Source organism: Dermochelys coriacea, chromosome 9, assembly GCF_009764565.3.
Source record: "Dermochelys coriacea isolate rDerCor1 chromosome 9, rDerCor1.pri.v4, whole genome shotgun sequence".
Classification (NCBI taxonomy): Eukaryota; Metazoa; Chordata; order Testudines; family Dermochelyidae; genus Dermochelys; species Dermochelys coriacea.
The window spans coordinates 79,250,807-79,272,924 of record NC_050076.1 but is presented as its reverse complement, the minus strand read 5'-3'; positions in this window follow the sequence as shown (position 1 = coordinate 79,272,924).

Genomic DNA, 22,118 nt, shown 5'->3' with positions numbered 1-22,118 from the left:
TTATGGCTGACTTAGAACAACGCTTCCTCAGCTCTCGTCCCCTAATGCCCCTACTATACTTGCGCTACGTTGATGACATCTTCATCATCTGGACCCATGGAAAAGAAGCCCTTGAGGAATTCCACCATGATTTCAACAATTTCCATCCCACCATCAACCTCAGCCTGGACCAGTGCATACAAGAGATCAACTTCCTGGACTCTACGGTGCTAATAAGCGATGGTCACATAAACATAACCCCTATACCAGAAACTACTGATCGCTATTCCTACCTACATGCCTCCAGCTTTCACCCAGATCACACCACACGATCCATTGTCTACAGCCAAGCTCTACGATACAACCACATTTGCTCCAACCCCTCAGACAGAGACAAACACCTACAAGATCTCTATCAAGCATTACAACTACAATACCCACCTGCTGAAGTGAAGAAACAGATTGACAGAGCCAGAAGAGTACCCAGAAGTCACCTACTACAGGACAGGCCCGACAAAGAAAATAACAGAATGCCACTAGCCATCACCTTCAGCCCCCAACTAAAACCTCTCCAACGCATCATCAAGGATCTACAACCTATCCTGAAGGACGACCCATCACTCTCACAGATCTTGGGATACAGGCCAGACCTTGCTTACAGACAGCCCTCCAACCTGAAGCAAATACTCACCAGCAACCACACACCACATCACAAAAACACTAACCCAGGAACCTATCCTTGCAACAAAGCCCGTTGCCAACTCTGTCCACATATCTATTCTGGGGACACCATCATAGGGCCTACTCACATCAGCCACACTATCAGAGGCTCGTTCACCTGCGCAGCTACCAATGTGATATATGCCATCATGTGCCAGCAATGCCCCTCTGCCATGTACATTGGTCAAACTGGACAGTCTCTACATAAAAGAATAAATGGACTCAAATCAGACGTTAAGAATTATAACATTCAAAAACCAGTCGGAGAACACTTCAGTCTCTCTGGTCACTCGATTACAGACCTGAGAATGGCTATTCTTCAACAAAATAACTTCAAAAACAGACTCCAATGAGAGACTGCTGAATTGGAATTAATGTGCAAACTGGATACAATTAACTTAGGCTTGAATTGAGCCTGGGAGTGGATGGGTCATTACACAAAGTAAAACTATTTCCCCATGTTATTCCCCACCCCCCACCGTTCCTCAGACGTTCTTGTCAACTGCTGGAAATGGCCCACCTTGATTATCACCACAAAAGGTTTTCTTCTTTCCCCTCACCCTCTCTACCTACTGGTAATAGCTCATCTTAAGTGATCATTCTCCTTACAGTGTGTATGGTAATACCCATTGTTTCATGTTCTCTGTGTGTGTATATAAATCTCCCCACTGTATTTTCCACTGAATGCATCTGATGAAGTGAGCTGTAGCTCACGAAAGCTTATGCTCAAATAAATTTGTTAGTCTCTAAGGTGCCACAAGTACTCCTTTTCTTTTTGCGAATACAGACTAACATGGCTGCTACTCTGAAACCTACCTAGACCTAGCCACCATTTCTGTAGGGATTTCCATCAAAAATTAGCTGGTGAGGGCTCAGATAGTGGCACCAGAGGGACCCTACAGATTTCACATTTCTCTCTCTGGAGACTCTGCAGACCTCACATTTCATGCACCAGATTTTAAAGTGTTAACACACTCTGTCTCTCACTGAATTCCTATAGTAAAGCCTGTTTCAGGACGGTGAATCTTGAGAGAACTGGGCCGATTCACTCCTAGACCGCATACAGGAAACACCAATCTGCTGCCTTGCCCATTCTGCTCTTCCTGCCCCTCTAATCAGCAGGCACTTCCTTTAGGATGATTTTCCCAGGGTTTCCCATTACCCCCCTTAGCTGATTGCTCCTTAAGTGCATGGCAGTGAGATCACAGACATCTCCATGTGATCACATGCCACAAAGCCCTCACAGAGACTGGATCAAGGAGCCAATAGTTGAGATGTTTTGGACCAAATTATGGTCTCTTTAAAGTCAATGGAAGTTTTGTCAATAGTTTAGTGGGATTAGGATTTCCCTGTCAGACTGTGCCTTTTAAGAGATCATATTTGAGCAAAGATCTATCTCTAGCATGCAGGGAGGGAGCTCTGCAGGCACCAGGAGAAGGAGGGTTCTCCTGATGGACATAATCTGGGGTTAATAACTACTAAATGTTTGCTATCCAAGCATATACTGGTCTTGATCCTTCGTTCAAAGGGTTGCAGAAATATCTCCTATTTCTGGAGACTCTGAGATGACATTTCCTGAGTTATCTGCAGTTTAACTGGAGCTGTGAATCTTCTCTTTGGTTGATGGGGATTAGTCCACAAACAGCTGTGATGCTCTGAGTCCTACAATACCCTCCAAAGAGGATCCTGACCCTAAAGCTGTGCTCAGCTAAGAGCTCTCAATTTACTGTTCATTTTAAACCACCCTCTGCTGTAAAATGCCATTAAGTCAGTTTATAGGTGGCTTCACCCCAACCCAGTTTAGGTCTCTGCTACCCTGGGTAGATGAGGGGCCCAATTCTCCACCCACTTACACTGCTTTTGCATAGGTGTTATGCCATTGACTTTCGTGGTGATTTGCGCCTATGTCAGAAAGATCAGAATCAGGACAGGGGAGTTTTAGTCCAAAATCTGTCCACCAAAAGATAGGCCTGAGAGGGAACAGTACTCACATCTGCTGCCCAGTTAATTTAACATGAAACAAAGGACAGGACTGGAGGGTCTGGCCTATTGATCCTTAGAAAACAGTCACACTTGGTTTGAGCCTGAAACCGAGATGCCAGCTTGACAAATAGAGCATTCTTCCCTTAATAAAGTCATCAGTGTCTCTCTTTCCATTGCAGAACCACCTGGAACAGGGGAAGCCAGGGAATGGAGCCAAAATCTCTTGTATGTTGGCTCTGGTAGGTTGTCCCCTTCTGGACTACAGGAAGGAAACAAGTGTCCCCTTAGGATGGTGAGAAGGTTTGCCTTTCTTACTTTAGCCAAACCAATCCGTGAGGGCCTTGCTACCATTCATAAACCTGTGAAATATCTCCCCCTAGCAAGGAGGTAACATCATCCATCCTCAGTAACTGAACTGATTGAATTATGGCCCCAGATCCAGAGCTCCAGCTAACAAGGTCTAGGGAGGGTTTTAACTCCAGCAAGACCCTCAAGGAGAGGAGGGAGTAAAAAAGGAAGAGAGACCTCCCTCTACAATGGCTGCACGGGACCTAGTTTCATCCTTTACAAACTGTTCTGTAGCAATGAGAATTGCCTCTTTCAATTATTGCTGTTTCCGGTAAAGAGGGAATATTTCCAGATGGGGAATTCATGATGGTAAAGCACTTCCACTAAAGCTAAATAAATGCAGTTAGAAAAGCAAATAGAATTAAGGCTGCTGCGATTCATTCAGGGACCTGGGGATATTCTACAGGTAGCACATTTCCCTCCTTCTGTTATTCAGCGCAACACAGGAATTTGGAGACTTGCAAAAGTGGGGTAACTTTTAACATGTAAGCGCACACCTGTGTGCCCTTCCTCACATGGCCCCAAAGGGCTGATCCCCGCCAGTGAACTCTGCAGGGGTGAACTCCTGTTCATCTCATTAACACAATGGGACTTCAATGTAAAGTTAGTGGGCTAAGTCAAGCTGGTGATCAGAGCAGAACGGCTCGTCTACTCATGCACAATGTACCACTGAGATACAATCTCAGCAGTACAGATGAACCCAAGCCAAAAAGCCCGATTCTGGACTTCCCCAAAGTTCAGCGGTATTTGGATCTGAGAAGTAGATTCAGGCCCATTCCATTCATGGCATTCTCATCCCCACAATGCCCTGTTATCACTGCAAAGAATGGTGCAGATGAATGGGAATACTCTTGACTCATCAGATTCAGCAGCTAACTACAGATCCTACCAGGGCCCCGGTTTGAGTCTCTGATGCAGTAGCATGTAAATCACACATGCAGAGATTCACACATACATACTGTTGCTCCGTCTTCTAACCCCAGTGAATTATTCTGACAGCAGTGTCACCCCTCTGCCCAAAAGAGGCCTGGCAGGCAGCTTTGGAGTGAGAAATCAGTGACATGCAGTCTGGGTATAATCCAAATGTAACTTGCTTTATTTATTCCTATACACTGGGTCCTCCTGGAGTTGGACAGAGATCATACATCATTAAGGCAATCTCTTCTTCAAGGAACCAACTCGAGTGCTTAGTTCCCAGGGAGCAACTGTGCCCAAGAATAGACTCTAAGCAGAGAGCAAGGCAGAGGACAAACCGTCCTGAAGCTGGTTCTTCTCCCTCTGCCCAGAACCTTGCATAACCCAGAACTAACAACAAGACAGAAGGTCTTCTAGAGACTAAACATTTTCTCACATACTAAGAAAAAGAACTTGGAAGACTATGTGTAACTATGCCACCTAGTAACATTTGCCAAAATAATACACATGCTGAAGTGAAACTCCACCAGTAGTAACCATGGGGGGAGGACTAGTCTAGACGGTGCACCGGCGATCTATCTACCATATTGTCTAATCCTGCTGAGCAGGTCTAGACAACCTGGTATTTAAAATGTTGGTGGCTGCCCTTTGCTTGTCTGCCATAGTGCTAATGCACATCCTACCCAATGGAAGTGAACCGGGGTAGTAACTGTGCAGACAAAGCTAACTCTTTACATCTGCTCTAGCATCTGGCCTGCAGTTGGCAGACATACCACTCAGCAACTTCCTTTGAGCTAAGGAGAGGATAATGTAGGAGTACAAAAAAAGTCCTATACCCATATGAATTTTGTGCTTTAAAAGACATGTTCTTGCTGTTCACAGTTTAGTCTCTTGGCAGTTCCCCTCAAATTGCACTCAGACAGACATTAAAGCAGGATAGGGTACAAAAGTCCTCTCTAAAATGTTGTTGCTCGTGAGGAGTCATAATTCAGCCTCTGTCAGCAGCTTGACTGGTCCTGCTCTGGGACCACCCGACCTACTGATTTCCTCCATCCTTCCCTCTGCTGCTGAGCACTGCTCCCCCCACAGCCCCAGTGGGATATGAGCTCATTGATTATAACTCAATAGGACCTGAGTCTTATCTCCGCTGTGGCCTCTGGGCTCCCACCAATCAGCAGACTTCAGAAACTTCATCACATAAAGTTGCAAAGAAAGTCTTTTAGAGAAATGGTTCCCACTTATTAAAATAAATCCGAGGTAGCAGTGAGGTCAGGTGGATGCCAATAGTGCTCTGTGATTCGCAGCTCCAGTGACTGACACCTTCCTGCGAGGTGGCCAAAGCCTCCAGCCTCTTGTCATCTGCCCAAGAGTCCTGCCTCGGCCTACAAATCTCCATTCTGGAGTTCCCAGACACTGACGGGGAAGTGGAAGGTGGTGCATGGTGGTTGTGGGGATTTTAATTACATTCACTCCCTCTGTGTCAGGTCCAGAATTGTCCTGATTTGCTTGTATGCTTAAAAAGGAAACCAGCAGAGAATAACATTCAGGGTAAATTTCTCCATGGAGCATCTCTATGATTTTAGTACAGTCTCCTCAGATTGGCTTCCCATTCACATCCAGTAGACCCTCTAGCAGTGAGTCAGCCTTTGGAAGCACTCCAGATTCACGGCCTAGTTCTCAGCTACATCCCACTGCTCTGGCAGAGCAAAGGAGCCTTATATGGATTGGAAACAGCCTCCTGAGCATATCCCCCAGTGCGTCCGGGAAGTATAGAGCTGGTTTTAGGGCTGCATGTCAGACCTGCTCCTAGCCCCTAAAGGCTTGTCAGGAAGGGCAAGGGGCAGGGAAAGACAGGATCTGATTGTCATGTTCTCTGCTATCACTATTGTCTACTTCCTAGGGCCTCTACGGAAGCCACAGTAAGCAGAGTGTAAGTTAGAGCAACCCTGAGGAGGTGAAACAAAGATCCTTGTGCTAAAGTCCCTTGAGATCAAGAGAAAGAGGGAAAATTGCTGACATATATTCAGGAGTGTCTCTAAACAGAGTGAGTCTTAAGGTTTTCCAGCTGGCGCCAGATAGTAATTATTTTTAATACGTGCTTCAGAGAAAATGAATTGTGCCATTAGTGTAAGAATTCATCTGTAAGCCCTGACTGTCATTTTTTCTTTTGGTTGTTGTTGAATTAAACGAATGGAGAAAACTCTGATTTTGTTTTGAAATCACTCACACTGTTCCCTGGGTTCTGGGGAGATCTCAGGAGCCTAGATTTCTTACAAATATTTTAGCCACACTAGCCCATCATCGGGAAGTCTGTTTCCCCACTCAACGTCACTCAATCTGGTCTCTTTGTGCAGAGCACAGTGATCAGCGGGAGAATGAGCAGAGCCAGGGGAAGAGAAGGGAGCTGCTCTATTCTATAAAGGGATTGGGATCCTATTGCCAGGCCAGGTAAAAGGATAAGACCATTGTAACTCTAAGTCTATGGGATGCCACAGCATCCTATAAGACAATACATAATCACTATCATTGCAGACCAGCTACCCATATACACACTCTAGTCATTGCCTACAATACCTGCTTATCATCCTACTTACATCAGGTTTACACCAATATAACTCAGCTGACTTTGATAGAGTTACTCCTGATTTACATTGGTGCTGCTGACAGGCGAATCAGACCCTGACCTCTGCAAAACCTCTCTTCATCCTCCTACATGCTAAACAGAGAATAGGTGCCCCGAAGTTCAGTGTCAGTTCAGCTGCATTCAGTACTGTGCATCCAAGTCCTTACCGCACGGTGCTACACATTGCATTAGCTTTAATGGGCTCCCCTGTGGGAATGGCACAGCACCCCAGGCCTGAGACAGAACTGGCCAGCAATTGCCATCAGTGCTCCCTTCTTCAGACCAAGTAACTTCACACTCCGTGGAAAAACCCATAGGTTGATAGATGGGCTGAAATCTTCCCAGGGTTGGTGAATAGCTTGTTGGGCCTTTGGATCAGGTGTTGCGCTCTAGAAGAGTTTCTGTGGGGTGACAGCTTTAGATGGACACAATTACTGGCAACTGTCTCTTCTTTTCCAGAATGTGCTTTACCCTACCCCTGAGCCCGGGAATGGGAACTTTGTTTATTACTTTTTAATCTGTATAGTGATGACCTCAGGCCACATAATATAGACCCAGATCCCAATTCCCAACCTCCTGAAGTTCAAGGCTGTTTGGATCCATAAAAAGATTGAGTCCACTCATTGAATTTAGATCCAGACCTGGATTTTCATCCACACTCTTTCTTCTGTCCCCACCCAGTACATTTCTTCTTTACAGCACACTGCGGGGATGATGCTAAAAGTGCTGGATAGTTGTAAGGGCTAACTATTCCCATTACATCCTGAGGGGAGATGGTCCCTTCGTCTACATATATTGTGGATGGTGTCAGATGCTGTCTTACCCAGGAACAGCTGCCTGCCTCCACATATTGAGCATCCATCTCAAGTCTCCTGCTTGGAGATGGTGGCTGGCCTTTAGGATTTAGCATCTGAACAATCTGTGTAATTGTGCACTTCCTTCACATCTAACAGGATTTGTGTCGTAGGCTAATGATGTGCCAATAGCTTTTACTACAAATCCTCTCGGAGATCTCCCAGACGGCTGGTTGATTCTTGTGACCCGCTCTGTATGTTACATTATGGAGCTGCTACTAATCCCACCATAAATATGTTTTTAATGTTTAATTTACATCTCACTCACATACAATAATTGCTCTGGAAAATCTAAAGTGCACCTTAAAAATGGAGCTCCAATAATTATTGTATATTAAATACCATCATTGGAGTATTAACAACATATTTCTATACAGAAATAGAGTTTGAATACAAAGTACAGTATTGTGCCACACTCATTATACAAAGATCATGAAGAAAATGGCCAGCTTTGTATTGCGTTAATGAGAACAACTTGCATTTCTGTAGTACTTTCTGCCAGAAAGATCCCAAAGCGCTTTACAAATATTTACAGTATATGCAATACAGACCTTCCTACTGAAAAGTAGCATCTGTTTGCCAGTACTCACCAACCCTACCAATAAAGTAGACAGGAAACAAGGGATCCCTGATCCAGCTTAAACAGCAGAGGAATTTGGGGGAGGCAGATTACAGCTACCAAACTAGAATCTGGCCAAGTCAGCTGTACTAAAGCCCCTTTGTGGACTGTGCCATGAAATCTCTAAAGCCCTCCAGGGGTTGGCACCTTGGATTTACGTCTCATTCACAAGATGAAATATGTTTTGCTTCTGATTTTCAGAACTACACATGGGCAATTGCCTGCCTAATTTGCATGCTTATCATAATTGCGTGTGAAAATATATGTGCAAATGGCCATGTAGATGCACTCATGAGCCATGTTAACTGATTTACCCCATTATCACAGTAACTTCACAGACAACTGAGGATTGCAACTGAGTGTGCAATTATCAAACTCAGACCCCAATTAGGTCTATTCTCCTCTTACTGTATATATTTTAACATCAGTAATAAGGTGTATCAGATGCAATAAATATATGGAGGTGCATATGAATTTGACATGGGGTCCCACAAGCATCCAGAATTAGTGAGTTAATGTGTGAATAGAATTAAGATAATCTAGGCATGGCCCAATATCTAAACAAATACTTTGCCTCAGTCTTTAATAAGGCTAAAGAGGATCTTAGGGATAATGGTAGCATGACAAATGGGAATGAGGATATAGAGGTAGATATTACCATATCTAAGGTAGAAGCAAAACTGAAACAGCTTAATGGGACTAAATTGGGGGGCCCAGATAATCTTCATCCAAGAATATTAAAGGAATTGGCACCTGAAATTGCAAGCCCATTAGCAAGAATTTTTAATGCATCTGTGAACTCAGGAGTAGTACCGAATGATTGGAGAATTGCTAATATAGTTCCTATTTTTAAGAAAGGAAAAAAAAGTGATCCGGGTAACTACAGGCCAGTTAGTTTGACATCTGTAGTATGCAAGGTCCTGGAAAAAATTTTGAAGGAGAAATTAGTTAAGGACATTGAAGTCAATGGTAAATGGGACAAAATACAACATGGTTTTACAAAACGTAGATCGTGCCAGACCAACCTAATCTCCTTTTTTGAAAAAGTAACAGATTTTTTAGATAAAGGAAATGCAGTGGATCTAATTTACCTCGATTTCAGTAAGGCATTTGATACCGTGCCACATGGGGAATTATTAGTTAAATTGGAGAAGATGGGGATCAATATGAACATCAAAAGGTGGATAAGGAATTGGTTAAAGGGGAGACTGCAACGGGTCCTACTGAAAGGCGAACTGTCAGGTTGGAGGGAGGTTACCAGTGGAGTTCCTCAGGGATCGGTTTTGGGACCATCTTATTTAATCTTTTTATTACTGACCTTGGCACAAAAAGTGGGAGTGTGCTAATAAAGTTTGCAGATGATACAAAGCTGGGAGGTATTGCCAATTCGGAGAAGGATCGGGATATTATACAGGAGGATCTGGATGACCTTGTAAACTTGAGTAATAGTAATAGGATGAAATTTAATAGTGAGAAGTGTAAGGTTATGCATTTAGGGATTAATAACAAGAATTTTAGTTATAAGTTGGGGACGCATCAATTAGAAGTAACGGAAGAGGAGAAGGACCTTGGAGTATTGGTTGATCATAGGATGACTATGAGCTGCCAATGTGATATGGCTGTGAAAAAAGCTAATGCGGTTTTGGGATGCATCAGGAGAGGCATTTCCAGTAGGGATAAGGAGGTTTTAGTACCATTATACAAGGCACTGGTGAGACCTCACCTAGAATACTGTGTGCAGTTCTGGTCTCCCATGTTTAAAAAGGATTAATTCAAATTGGAGCAGGTACAGAGAAGGGCTACTAGGATGATCCGAGGAATGGAAAACTTGTCTTATGAAAGGAGACTTAAGGAGCTTGGCTTGTTTAGCCTAACTAAAAGAAGGTTGAGGGGAGATATGATTGCTCTCTATAAATATATCAGAGAGATAAATACAGGAGAGGGAGAGGAATTATTTAAGCTCAGCACCAATGTGGACACAAGAACAAATGGGTATAAACTGGCCACCAGAAAGTTTAGACTTGAAATCAGACGAAGGTTTTTAACCATCAGAGGAGTGAAGTTTTGGAATAGCCTTCCAAGGGAAGCAGTGGGGGGCAAAAGATCTATCTGGTTTTAAGATTCTACTTGATAAGTTTATGGAGGAGATGGTATGATGGGATAATGGGATTTTGGTAAGTAATTGATCTTTAAATATTCAGGGTAAATAGGCCTAATCCCCTGAGATGGGATATTAGATGGATGGGATCTGAGTTACCCAGGAAAGAATTTTCTGTAGTATCTGGCTGGTGAATCTTGCCCATATGCTCAGGGTTTAGCTGATTGCCATATTTGGGGTCGGGAAGGAATTTTCCTGCAGGGCAGATTGGAGAGGCCCTGAGGCCCTGGAGGTTTTTCGCCTTCCTCTGTAGCATGGGGCATGGTTGACTTGAGGGAGGCTTCTCTGCTCCTTGAAATCTTTAAACCATGATTTAAGGACTTCAATAGCTCAGACATGGGTGAGGTTTTTCAGAGGAGTGGGTGGGTGAGATTCTGTGGCCTGCGCTGTGCAGGAGGTCAGACTAGATGATCAGAATGGTCCCTTCTGACCTTAGTATCTATGAATCTATGAATTAGACAAGCCATTTACAATACACACTTTGCTTCTCTACAAAAGGACACTAAACTATCTAAACTACTACATGCCACAAGGGGCCACAACAGTGATTCCCGTAACCCACCCAGCAATATTGTTAATCTATCCAACTATACTCTTAGCCCAGCAGAAGAATCTGTCCTATCTCGGGGCCTCTCCTTCTGCCCCTCCACCTCCACGGACATGATACAGTTCTGTGGCAACCTAGAATCCTATTTTTGATGTCTCCGACTCAAGGAATATTTCCAACACACCTCTGAACAACATACTAACCCACAGAGACCATTCTACCAAGACTACAAAAAGAAGGATTCTGGGTGGACTCCTCCTGAGGGTCGAAACAACAGACTGGATTTCTACATAGAGTGCTTCTGCCAACGTGCAAGGGCTGAAATTGTGGAAAAGCAGCATCACTTGCCCCATAACCTCAGCCGTGCAGAACACAGTGCCATCCACAGCCTCAGAAACAACTCTGACATCATAATCAAAAAGGCTGACAAAGGAGGTGCTGTCATTATCATGAACAGGTCGGAATATGAACAAGAGGCTGCTAGGCAGCTCTCCAACACCACTTTCTACAAGCCATTACCCTCTGATCCCACTGAGGGTTACCAAAAGAAACTACATCATTTGCTCAAGAAACTCCCTGAAAAAGCACAAGAACAAATCCGCACAGACACACTCCTGGAACCCCGACCAGGGGTATCCTATCTGCTACCCAAGATCCATAAACCTGGAAGCCCTGGACACACCAACATCTCAGGCATTGGCACCCTGACAGCAGAATTGTCTGGCTATGTAGACTCCCTCTTTAGGCCCTAAGCTACCAGCGCTCTCAGCTATCTTCGAGACACCACTGACTTCCTGAGGAAACTACAATCCATTGGTGATCTTCCTGAAAACACCATCCTGGCCACTATGGATGTAGAAGCCCTCTACACCAACATTCCACACAAAGATGGACTACAAGCCATCAGGAACAATATCCCCGATAATGTCACGGCTAACCTAGTGGCTGAACTTTGTGACTTTGTCCTCACCCATAACTATTTCACATTTGGGGACAATGTATACCTTCAAATCAGCGGCACTGCGATGGGTACCCGCATCGCCCCACAGTATGCCAACATTTTTATGGCTGACTTAGAACAACGCTTCCTCAGCTCTCGTCCCCTAATGCCCCTACTCTACTTGCGGTACGTTGATGACATCTTCATCATCTGGACCCATAGAAAAGACACCCTTGAGGAATTCCACCATGATTTCAACAATTTCCATCCCACTATCAACCTCAGCCTGGACCAGTGCATACAAGAGATACACTTCCTGGACACTACAGTGCTAATAAGCAATGGTCACATAAACACCACCCTATACCGGAAATCTACTGACCGCTATGCCTACCTACATGTCTCCAGCTTTCATCCAGACCACACCACACGATCCATTGTCTACAGCTAAGCTCTACGATACAACCGCATTTGCTCCAACCCCTCAGACAGAGACAAATACCTACCAAATCTCTATCAAGCGTTCTTACAACTACAGTACCCACCTGATGAAGTGAAGAAACAGATTGACAGAGCCAGAAGAGTACCCAGAAGTCACCTACTACAGGACAGGCCCAACAAAGAAAATAACAGAACGCCACTAGCCATCACCTTCAGCCCCCAACTAAAACCTCTCCAACGCATCATCAAGGATCTACAACCTATCCTGAAGGATGACCCATTACTCTCACAGATCTTGGAAGACAGGCCAGTCCTTGCTTACAGACAGCCCTCCAACCTGAAGCAAATACTCACCAGCAACCACACACCACATCACAAAAACACTAACCCAGGAACCTATCCTTGCAACAAAGCCCGTTGCCAACTGTGTCCACATATCTATTCAGGGTACACCATCATAGGACCTAATCACATCAGCCACACTATCAGAGGCTCGTTCACCTGCGCATCTACCAATGTGATATATGCCATCATGTGCCAACAATGCCCCTCTGCCAGGTACATTGGCCAAACCGGACAGTCTCTAGGTAAAAGAATAAATGGACACAAATCGGACGTCAAGAATTATAACATTCAAAAACCAGTCGGAGAATTGTTCGATCTCCCTGGTCACTCAATTACAGACCTGAGAATGGCTATTCTTCAACAAAATAACTTCAAAAACAGACTCCAACGAGAGACTGCTGAATTGGAATTAATTTGCAAACTGTACACCATTATATGAAGCTTGAATAAAGACTGGGAGTGGATGGGTCATTACACAAAGTAAAACTTTCCCCATGTTTATTCCCCGCCCCCCCCCCCCCCGCTGTTCCTCAGACAATCTTGTCAACTGCTGGAAATGGCCCATCTTGATTATCACTATAAAAGGTTTTTTCCCGCCCCGCTCTCCTGCTGGTAATAGCTCACCTTACCTGATCACTCTCATTACAGTGTGTATGGTAACACTCATTGTTTCATGTTCTCTGTGTATATAAATCTCCCCATTGTATTTACCACAGAATGTATCTGAAGCGAGCTTTAGCTCACAAAAGCTTTTGCTCAAATACATTTGTTAGTCTCTAAGGTGCCACAAGTACTCCTTTTCTTTCTGCAGATACAGACTAACACGGCTGCTACTCTGAAACCTGACTATTACTTGCGCATTCTAAAACATTCCGGCTCTTATGGATGCAGTCAAGGGAATGGCATATCTCTGTAAGAAACCCCCTTGGTAATATAACTCTATGGTGTTTGCTCCCCCACTTCCAAGCAAGTTCAAGAGAATCAGCACATCTATTGATCATGCAGAACTTTTCTATCACCAAGTAAAACTCAGTCGGAACAACCTCTCACCTCCAGTAATTATGGTCACATGGGTGAGGATCACAACTCCCCATTTGCAATATATCATCACTAAGCAGACATGCAGACACTGTCGTCTGTCACTAGGAAACTTTCAGACATGATGAATCAATTATTTCAAGTCCTACACACAGCCTATAAAATAACGAAGTGGAGAAGTTCATAACCACTCCAGACAAGCGATAAGTAACAGCTGCGTCCATCCATCCATCCCTCCCACTATAAGAGGGGGCCCAATTCATCTCCCATTTTTTGGACTGCAACTTCTCTACATACACTCTTGCGTTTTCTACAGCACAAATTCACACATGTTAGTCCTGGTGTTTAAAAGGCACCTGGCACTTGTATACATACAACTTTGTGTGCACACAGCCATGTGTGTACGTTGCATGTGCTTTCAACAGCATATTCAGGTGATGGATAGGGAAACGAGGATTTTGCCAGCAGAAGCATAAAGATACTAACTGATTTGTCCAAGAAAATACTATGTGTCTGTGGCAAGGCTAGGAACAAAACCCAGTTCTTCCAAGTCTTAGTTCAGTGCCTTAACCACAAGACACATCCTCTCCATATGGGTGGTAAAGGTTAATTAGTTGGTGTTATATGTGAAGTGTTATATCAGGATGAGGTGTTGGTGCTGTCACACACTCAGCCCACATTGTGACATAAAGGCACAAGTTTTGCAACAGTTATTTCATTCTCTAAGACACAAATGACTAGGTAGCAACAAGGGATGGGCACAAGCTGAGAAGTTAAGAGACTCCATCTGGGTGAGTCCCCACAAGATCAAATACTTTTCCAAAACTTATTCCAGGGATCAGCAACCTTTGGCACGCAGCCCATCAGGGAAATCCGTTGGCGGGCCGGGACGGTTTGTTTACCTGCAGCGTCCGCAGGTTCGGCCGATCGCAGCTCCCACTGGCTGCGGTTTGCCTTCCTAGGCCAATGAGGGCTGCGGGAAGCGGCAGGCAGCATGTTCCTCGGCCCACGCCACTTCCCACAGCCCCCATTGGCCTGGAGTGGCGAACTACAGCCAGTGGGAGCTGCGATCGGCCGAACCTGTGAATGCTACAGGTAAACAAACTGTTCCGGCCTGCCAGTGGATTTCCCTGACGGACCGAATGCCAAAGGTTTCTGATCCCTGACTTATTCAAAGCTTATTCGGACCTCTGGACCCACAGAAGTAGGTGAGGAATCTGGTGGGAACAGACTGCTTTCATTCTATGTCAGTACCATTATTTGCAGGCCTGGCCAGAACCATGAACTTCATGAAAATAAAAGGTTTCAGAGTAGCAGCCGTGTTAGTCTGTATTCGCAAAAAGAAAAGGAGTACTTGTGGCACCTTAGAGACTAACAAATTTATTAGAGCATAAGCTTTCGTGAGCTACAGCTCACTTCATCAGATGCATGCTCACGAAAGCTTATGCTCTAATAAATTTGTTAGTCTCTAAGGTGCCACAAGTACTCCTTTTCTTTTTATGAAAATAAAAAGCACTTATCAAAAAGCAAAATGTACATTTCAGAACCTCTGAGAAGTTCAGTTCAAGTTTGGATCTAGAAATAAGCTCAGGCTTGGGGCTGTTGTTACTGTGTATTCATCCCCACTGCTATTGGGAACATTACACTCCTGGCGGGACCCTGCCCATCTCTTTGGTGCATCTTCTGCCACTGCTGTTACAGTGGTCCCTTATCTTCTATCAGCTCTGCATCAAACACTCGACACGGAGCAATATAATTGAATGGAATTTAATACTAGCCTGTCAGAGTCAGCCTGCAAAGCTGTCAGAAAAGCTGAGAAATCAGAGTTTAAAATCAGCATGTTTTGTGGGACAGTGGGCACAGACTGCCCATATGTTTCCCACACACATCGCCAGTCATCTGGGAAATGCATAAATCTGAGAGGCTTTCATTTTTCCATTTTTCCCTGTTTGACTTGTCAGAGAAATTTCCCTGCCAGCCCATATACCTTCACACAAAGCACATGGCTCAATCTTTCACAGATGGGCTTTCCTCCTGTCTGAGCTTTGATCAGGGAAGGAAAACAGTGGGGGAAAGTATTGCCCCTAAAATGTGTCTGTGTGCACATTTGGGTATGTGTGTGCATTTGTGAATTATTAGCCACCAAATGCATCCGATGAAGTGAGCTGTAGCTCACGAAAGCTTATGCTCTAATAAATTTGTTAGTCTCTAAGGTGCGACGGGTACTCCTTTTCTTTTTGTGAATTATGTACATATATATTTCAGAGTAGCAGCCGTGTTAGTCTGTATTCGCAAAAAGAAAAGGAGGCACCTTAGAGTACTTGTGGCACCTTAGAGTACTTGTGGCACCTTAGAGACTAACAAATTTATTAGAGCATAAGCTTTCGTGAGCTACAGCTCACTGCATCCGATGAAGTGAGCTGTAGCTCACGAAAGCTTATGCTCTAATAAATGTGTTAGTCTCTAAGGTGCCAGAAGTACTCCTTTTCTTTGTACATATATATGAATGTGCATTTGTGTATGCACACATTTATGCAGGCATGAGTGTGCATCTGTGTAAGCATGAGGTTGTATGTAGCTTTTGTGTGCGTGTGTGAGAAACAATTTTTTATGGTAGCACAACCATTCCATTTTACAAATCAATTGCCCAAGTTACCAGTACATATCATTACTGTCAGACTGGCATTACAGGCGTCAGGAATGAGGTGCACCAACACATCAGGGACCTGGGGGAAGGGAGCCCAGGACTGGAATAGCAGAGGGTGCTGCAGATCAGGACGGAGGGGCATTGACAGAGCTGTGTGAGGCATAGGCGCTGATTCCATGGGTGCTGGAGGGCTAGAGCACCCAGGGAAAATAATTAGTGGGTGCTTAGCACCCAACAGCAATACTCTTGTGATGTTTTCAAAAAGAAAAGGAGTACTTGTGGCACCTTAGAGACTAACAAATTTATTAGAGCATAAGCTTTCGTGAGCTACAGCTCACTTCATCGGATGCATTTGGTGGAAAAAACAGAGTAGAGATTTATATACACACACACAGAGAACATGAAACAATGGGTTTATCATACACACTGTAAGGAGAGTGATCACTTAAGATAAGCCATCACCAACAGCAGGGGGGGGAAGGAGGAAAACCTTTCATGGTGACAAGCAGGTAGGCTAATTCCAGCAGTTAACAAGAATATCAGAGGAACAGTGGGGGGTGGGGTGGGAGGGAGAAATACCATGGGGAAATAGTTTTACTTTGTGTAATGACTCATCCATTCCCAGTCTCTATTCAAGCCTAAGTTAATTGTATCCAGTTTGCAAATTAATTCCAATTCAGCAGTCTCTCGTTGGAGTCTGTTTTTGAAGCTTTTGAATCTTGTGATGTTATTTCACTAGTTCTCCTGTTATCAAAGGCTTTGTCTGGACTAGCATTTGTCCTTTTGTTGTAATTGATTGCCAATTGCTTGTTAAGTTACTGTAAATGCTAATCTAGATGCAAACATTTGAAAAGTATCAGGACATGGTAGCTCAGCCTCAGGCACAACAGAATAGGTTAGGGTCAGAGAAAGCTGAAACCTGATTGAGGAAAGAGGCCATCCAAAAAATCTTGTCTTGAAAATAGCCACAGAGCTGGTTTAGTAGTCAAGATTTTTGAGGTCGTTTAAGTGAGATACAGTCCCACTAAATAATCATGTAACATCCAGATTTTACAATTCTTATACCATTTTTTTTACACATACTTGGGGCTCAAACTATGGCTCTGATCCTGATATTAACTCTCTTGGGATCAGCCATTGATAATTTCCACCACCCACTTCCCTTTTGGAGAAGCAATAATAAAAATGCTATTCAGGGACTGGTAGAATTTAGGGTGCAAATTTAGGTCATTTGATCAAGAGGTTCCCAATATATGTCCTCCCCCTGCATTATGAGCTTCTTTTAATTTTCAAAGTACTCTAAAATCCACATGCATAATGAGATTGTCTAGGATATTGGTTTCCCTGAAGTAGATACAAAGTCTGTGGCTCCCTGCTATTCCTCTTGCTGCTTCCAGCTGGTCGATGTGCTCCTCACAGCCCATCAGTTTCCATCCTGCTTTCTTCCCATGACCCTTCCAGTCCTACCAGGGGCATAGTGGGACCAGGAGGAGGATAGAGCTGGTAGCTAAAGTGGCAGATCATTTCCCTCCCACAGGTGCCCTCCAATCATGCCCCCTCACTAACACCTCTTCCTCAAGAAACAAGGGAAATTCACTGCCCAAAGACAGGTTTCAGAGTAGCAGCTGTCTTAGTCTGTATTCGCAAAAAGAAAAGGAGTACTTGTGGCACCTTAGAGACTAACAAATTTATTTGAGCATAAGCTTTCGTGAGCTACAGTTGCATCCGATGAATGAGCTACAGTTGCATCTACTGTAGCTCACGAAAGCTTATGCTCAAATAAATTTGTTAGTCTCTAAGGTGCCACAAGTACTCCTTTTCTTTTCACTGCCCAAAAACATGGTTAATGCAGGTCTTGTTTACACTACGCGTCTTTGCCAGTATAGCTATGCCAGCTAGACTCACCCCTGCTTAGTACCCTCTTCAATTCAAGAAGTGTGTTGCAGATTCCTGCTGGCACTGCCAGTCTGAAGTGCCTTCTCCGGCTTGTCAGATTGGGTTTATATCTGCTGGTGAACCACAGAGCCACTCGTTAGACTGCTTCCCAGGCTGGCAAACCACCCGTGATTCATTAATTTTATACCAGTGTAACTCCACTGATTTCATTGGGGTTGCTCCTGATTTACACCACTACAAGTGAGGAGAGAATCAAACATAAGCACCGACTCTGTGGGTGCTCCAGGGCTCAAGCACCCATAGAAAAAATAGTGGTGGTGGTCAATACCCACAAGCCACAGCTGTTCCGCTGGGCCGCCGTTCAGCTGTTCAGTAGCTGGCACAGGGCCTCGAGGGAGGGGGCGAAGCAGGGACAGGAAGAGGCGGAGTGAGGGTGGGGTCTCAAGGGAGAGGGTGAAGGGGAAGTGGAGCACCCACCAGGAAAAATAAAAGTCAGTGCCTATGGTGTGGGGAGCAGGCCAGGACTGAGGTGCTGTGGCAGGACTTTTAGGAAGCTTACCCACCAGCTAGCTGCGCTTTGCTGGTTTATTCATACTTCCCTTTCATGAGCAAGGGAAATGAGAGGGAGCTCGCTCGAGAAGGAAATGCCTCCGTTTGGGGGTGAATCACAGCTGAAACTCAAGCATGGCTCCTTCTGTTTTTCCTTCCTTTTCCATGGGGGATGGACTGGATGGAAGTTCTCAGGATGAAGTTATCTTTGGGAGTGTCAGGGCTCATTTTTCTTAATAGGAATGCTAATAGCTCATCTCATCTCATCTCTTCAGAGCTGCTGCCTCATGGGTCCCGGATTAACGGTGTCAGGAAAAGCATTGGTGTGATTCCCAAAGGCACAAGGGAAAAGATTAGAACTGACAGGACAGCAGCTACTGAGGGTTAGGTGCATTAGGAAAGAAAACAGTGCCCATGCCTCCGGGATCTCCCTTGCTCCAGAGAGGTCATAGGTCACTGTACGTCCTGTGGGCTTAATCAGAGCAAGCTCAGCAAATACAGCATTTTCCCTCCTTTTGTGTCTGATGCACTGGCATGATTAGATCATTTGGAGACACCCTCACTTCTAGGAGACACTCTGGAGCCGATAGAGCAGTGGTTCTCAAACTTTTGTACTGGTGACCCCTTTTCACATAGCAAGCCACCGAGTGCGACCCACCTTATAAATTAAAAACACTTTTTTATACATTTAACACTATTATAAATGCTGGCGATACCGTGTAATAACCTCGCGACCCCCCCTCAGGGGTCCCGACCCCCATTTTGAGAACCCCTGTGACAGAGGCTTCCTGTTGTCTGATTGTGGGGCTCACCTTTCCCCTGTATCCTCCGGCGTTCTGGGGTTCATCACTGTGGATCCGGATATGTAACTTGTCACTCTGGGGATCTAGCACCTGTTGTTTGCCATAAAGCTGTTTGGGTATCCCGAATCTTTTGTGTTTTCTAGCAAAGCAGAATCAGTGAAAGGAGGCTTTGTAAAGGAGACAGGAGTCTGAATGCACCAGCCTAACACCTGTGGAGCTCTGTAGCCCAAATACCCAGAGTGGGGGAACCTAGTATCTGGGCACCCTTGCAACAAAGATTCCAGAGCTGGGGAACCAAGTATTCTACTGGTATCAGAAACAGGTTCTCTCTGACCCTAATTTATGGCACCAGTGAGAGACTGGGTACATGCTTAACAACTGAGGCTGCAGAGCTTGGAGTCTGGGGCAAAAATCCCGGGGGGTCGAAAATGAGATAGTACTAAGGCCGTTGGATGCCTGGGCCAAAAGGACCCATAAATGCAGAGAATTCTTTGGGTTATTATCTCTCTTTTCCTGCCTTCCCACTCCCACCCTGGCACAAACGGCTTTTCTGTGAAACTTAAACTTCAGCCTTCTTTGCCCTCTGCCCTGCCTATGACATAGCCACAGCCGGAACAAGCAGGCGGAGATGCTGTGAGCCTTAAAAATCACCTTGGTGTTAGCCCGTACTGAAAGGGCCCAGATGATGTGTGTGAGAACCAGCCCCTCCTCTCGCGCCCCCTTCTCCCAGGGGTGCCAGCCCTTCACTTGAAGGTGAGCACGACTTGTTATCCTGCAGCCAATAGCCCCATCAAGATTCCCGGCGCCCGTCTCCTACGTGACGTTCCAACTCATTAATTTACCCCATTAGATGCTCCTCAGAGAGCTGAGGAACTTGGGTGCGATTTTTCTTCCCAGATTTCAGCCCTGGAACACATGTGAAGAGTAACACAGATACCCCTTCTTCCCTCTTTCCCCTCCTTCTCCTTTTCCCTCATCATCAACATTAGGGTTTGGCCTTTTCTTTTTTGCCCTAATTTTGGAATAATGTTTAAAGCATGACCGGACTCCTGTCATTCTTCAGCTATGATCCACTTTACAAGGACGATTCTGTGAGCCAAAGAAAACACTGTGTATGGGACCTAAGCAAGAAATACCAGACCTGCTCTCACTAGCCTTAAAAGCAATGTGCATTTTGGACCATACGTCCTGTCTGACAGAGCTATTCCAATTGCAAACATGGGAGAAGAATGTCCTGGGAAATACCCAGAAGAAATAATCCTTACTTATTACCACTCCTCTGATTGCTGAGATAAAATTCTTAACTCTAATTAGGTAAAGGGAAACTATTTTCCATTGGGAACTTCAGCTCAGCATAAACAGCCATTAATCAATAGGGAAACTTGTGGTGACCAGAATATTCTGGGCTCCATGTAGAATTTTCATGGCACCATTAATAGCCAATTCAACACCAATTGCCTTTACTCCCAGATGGCACGCTGGTGTAGACAACTGCATAAGAGTGCATGACACTCCACAGTTTTAAACAAACAAAATATCTCCTTCAGAATGACTTGGGAGAAGAGGTCACAAAGGGGAAAAGCCTCCAGCTAGTAGTCACACCTGCAAGCATCCTGTTGTCAGAAAACAGGAAGGAAGGTGGTAATTGATACTGGGATTTGTAAGACTTGGGTTGTATTTCTAACTCTGCCACTAACCAGCTTTGTGACCTTGGGTAAGTCAACATCTCTGAGCCTCATTTCCCTATCTAAAATAGGGATAATATTTAACACTATTATGGGGTGAGAGTGGTGAGTCTGTGGTGCATGTGAGGCTCAGTTCATTAGCATTTGTAAGGTGCTTAGAGATCCTTGAATGGAAGGCACTACAGCACAAAGGCAGATACTGTTATTATAAATCCTCTTTAGCCAGAAAATGCCCCATTAGTCAAATGGGTGGGAGTGAATCCACCCACCTTTTCTATTGCTTTGATTTATTCAGATGAATGTGTTCCTCAGAGGAATTCAGTGCTTTAATCCTTCTGCTCTGTTGCTTTAAAAAGAGCAAAAAATGGGTGGAAATTGCTTTTTTTTTTTTTTAGTTAAAGTTATGGATCATTTTAGTTTTCAGGCTTGTGAGAGACTGATAGTAGTGAGAAGAGCCAGACAACCCTGATGAAGGCTTTCACATGCAGCTCTGCTAATGCCTCTCTAGCCTGACTTGCACTATTCCATCCTGTCCCCTCACCCCACAGCTCTGCCAATGCATTTCCATCCCAACTTGCAAAACCTCTTGCATTCTACTCCAGTCCAACCTACCTGCCCACCCCCCACCACTCTGCCAGTGTCCTTCCAGGTGAGCCTACTGGCCCTCTGCTCTCCCAGTTCTGTTCGAGATAATAACTGGCATCTGATAGCACATCTGAAGCCAATCGGTGCTGGCTAACTGGGTGATGTAATCAATGGAAACTCTATGTATCATTTCCAGGGGCTTCTGCTGCTGTTTCTTTCCAGAAATGAATATCAGTTCAAAAAGCTGCTAGATCAGCCTAGCATTTACCCAGAGGAGCAGAAAACCTCTGCAAATGTCTGTGATGTTCCAATGTGAAGATACCTGAAATTCACTGAGCCATTTGAGTTTTTTGTAATTAGCAGTTAAGTCTGGACCTGCATCTGGGTCTGCTGGTGCCAAGAGGTTAACTGTAGTTCATAAAGTTGTTTGCAATGCTCCATCT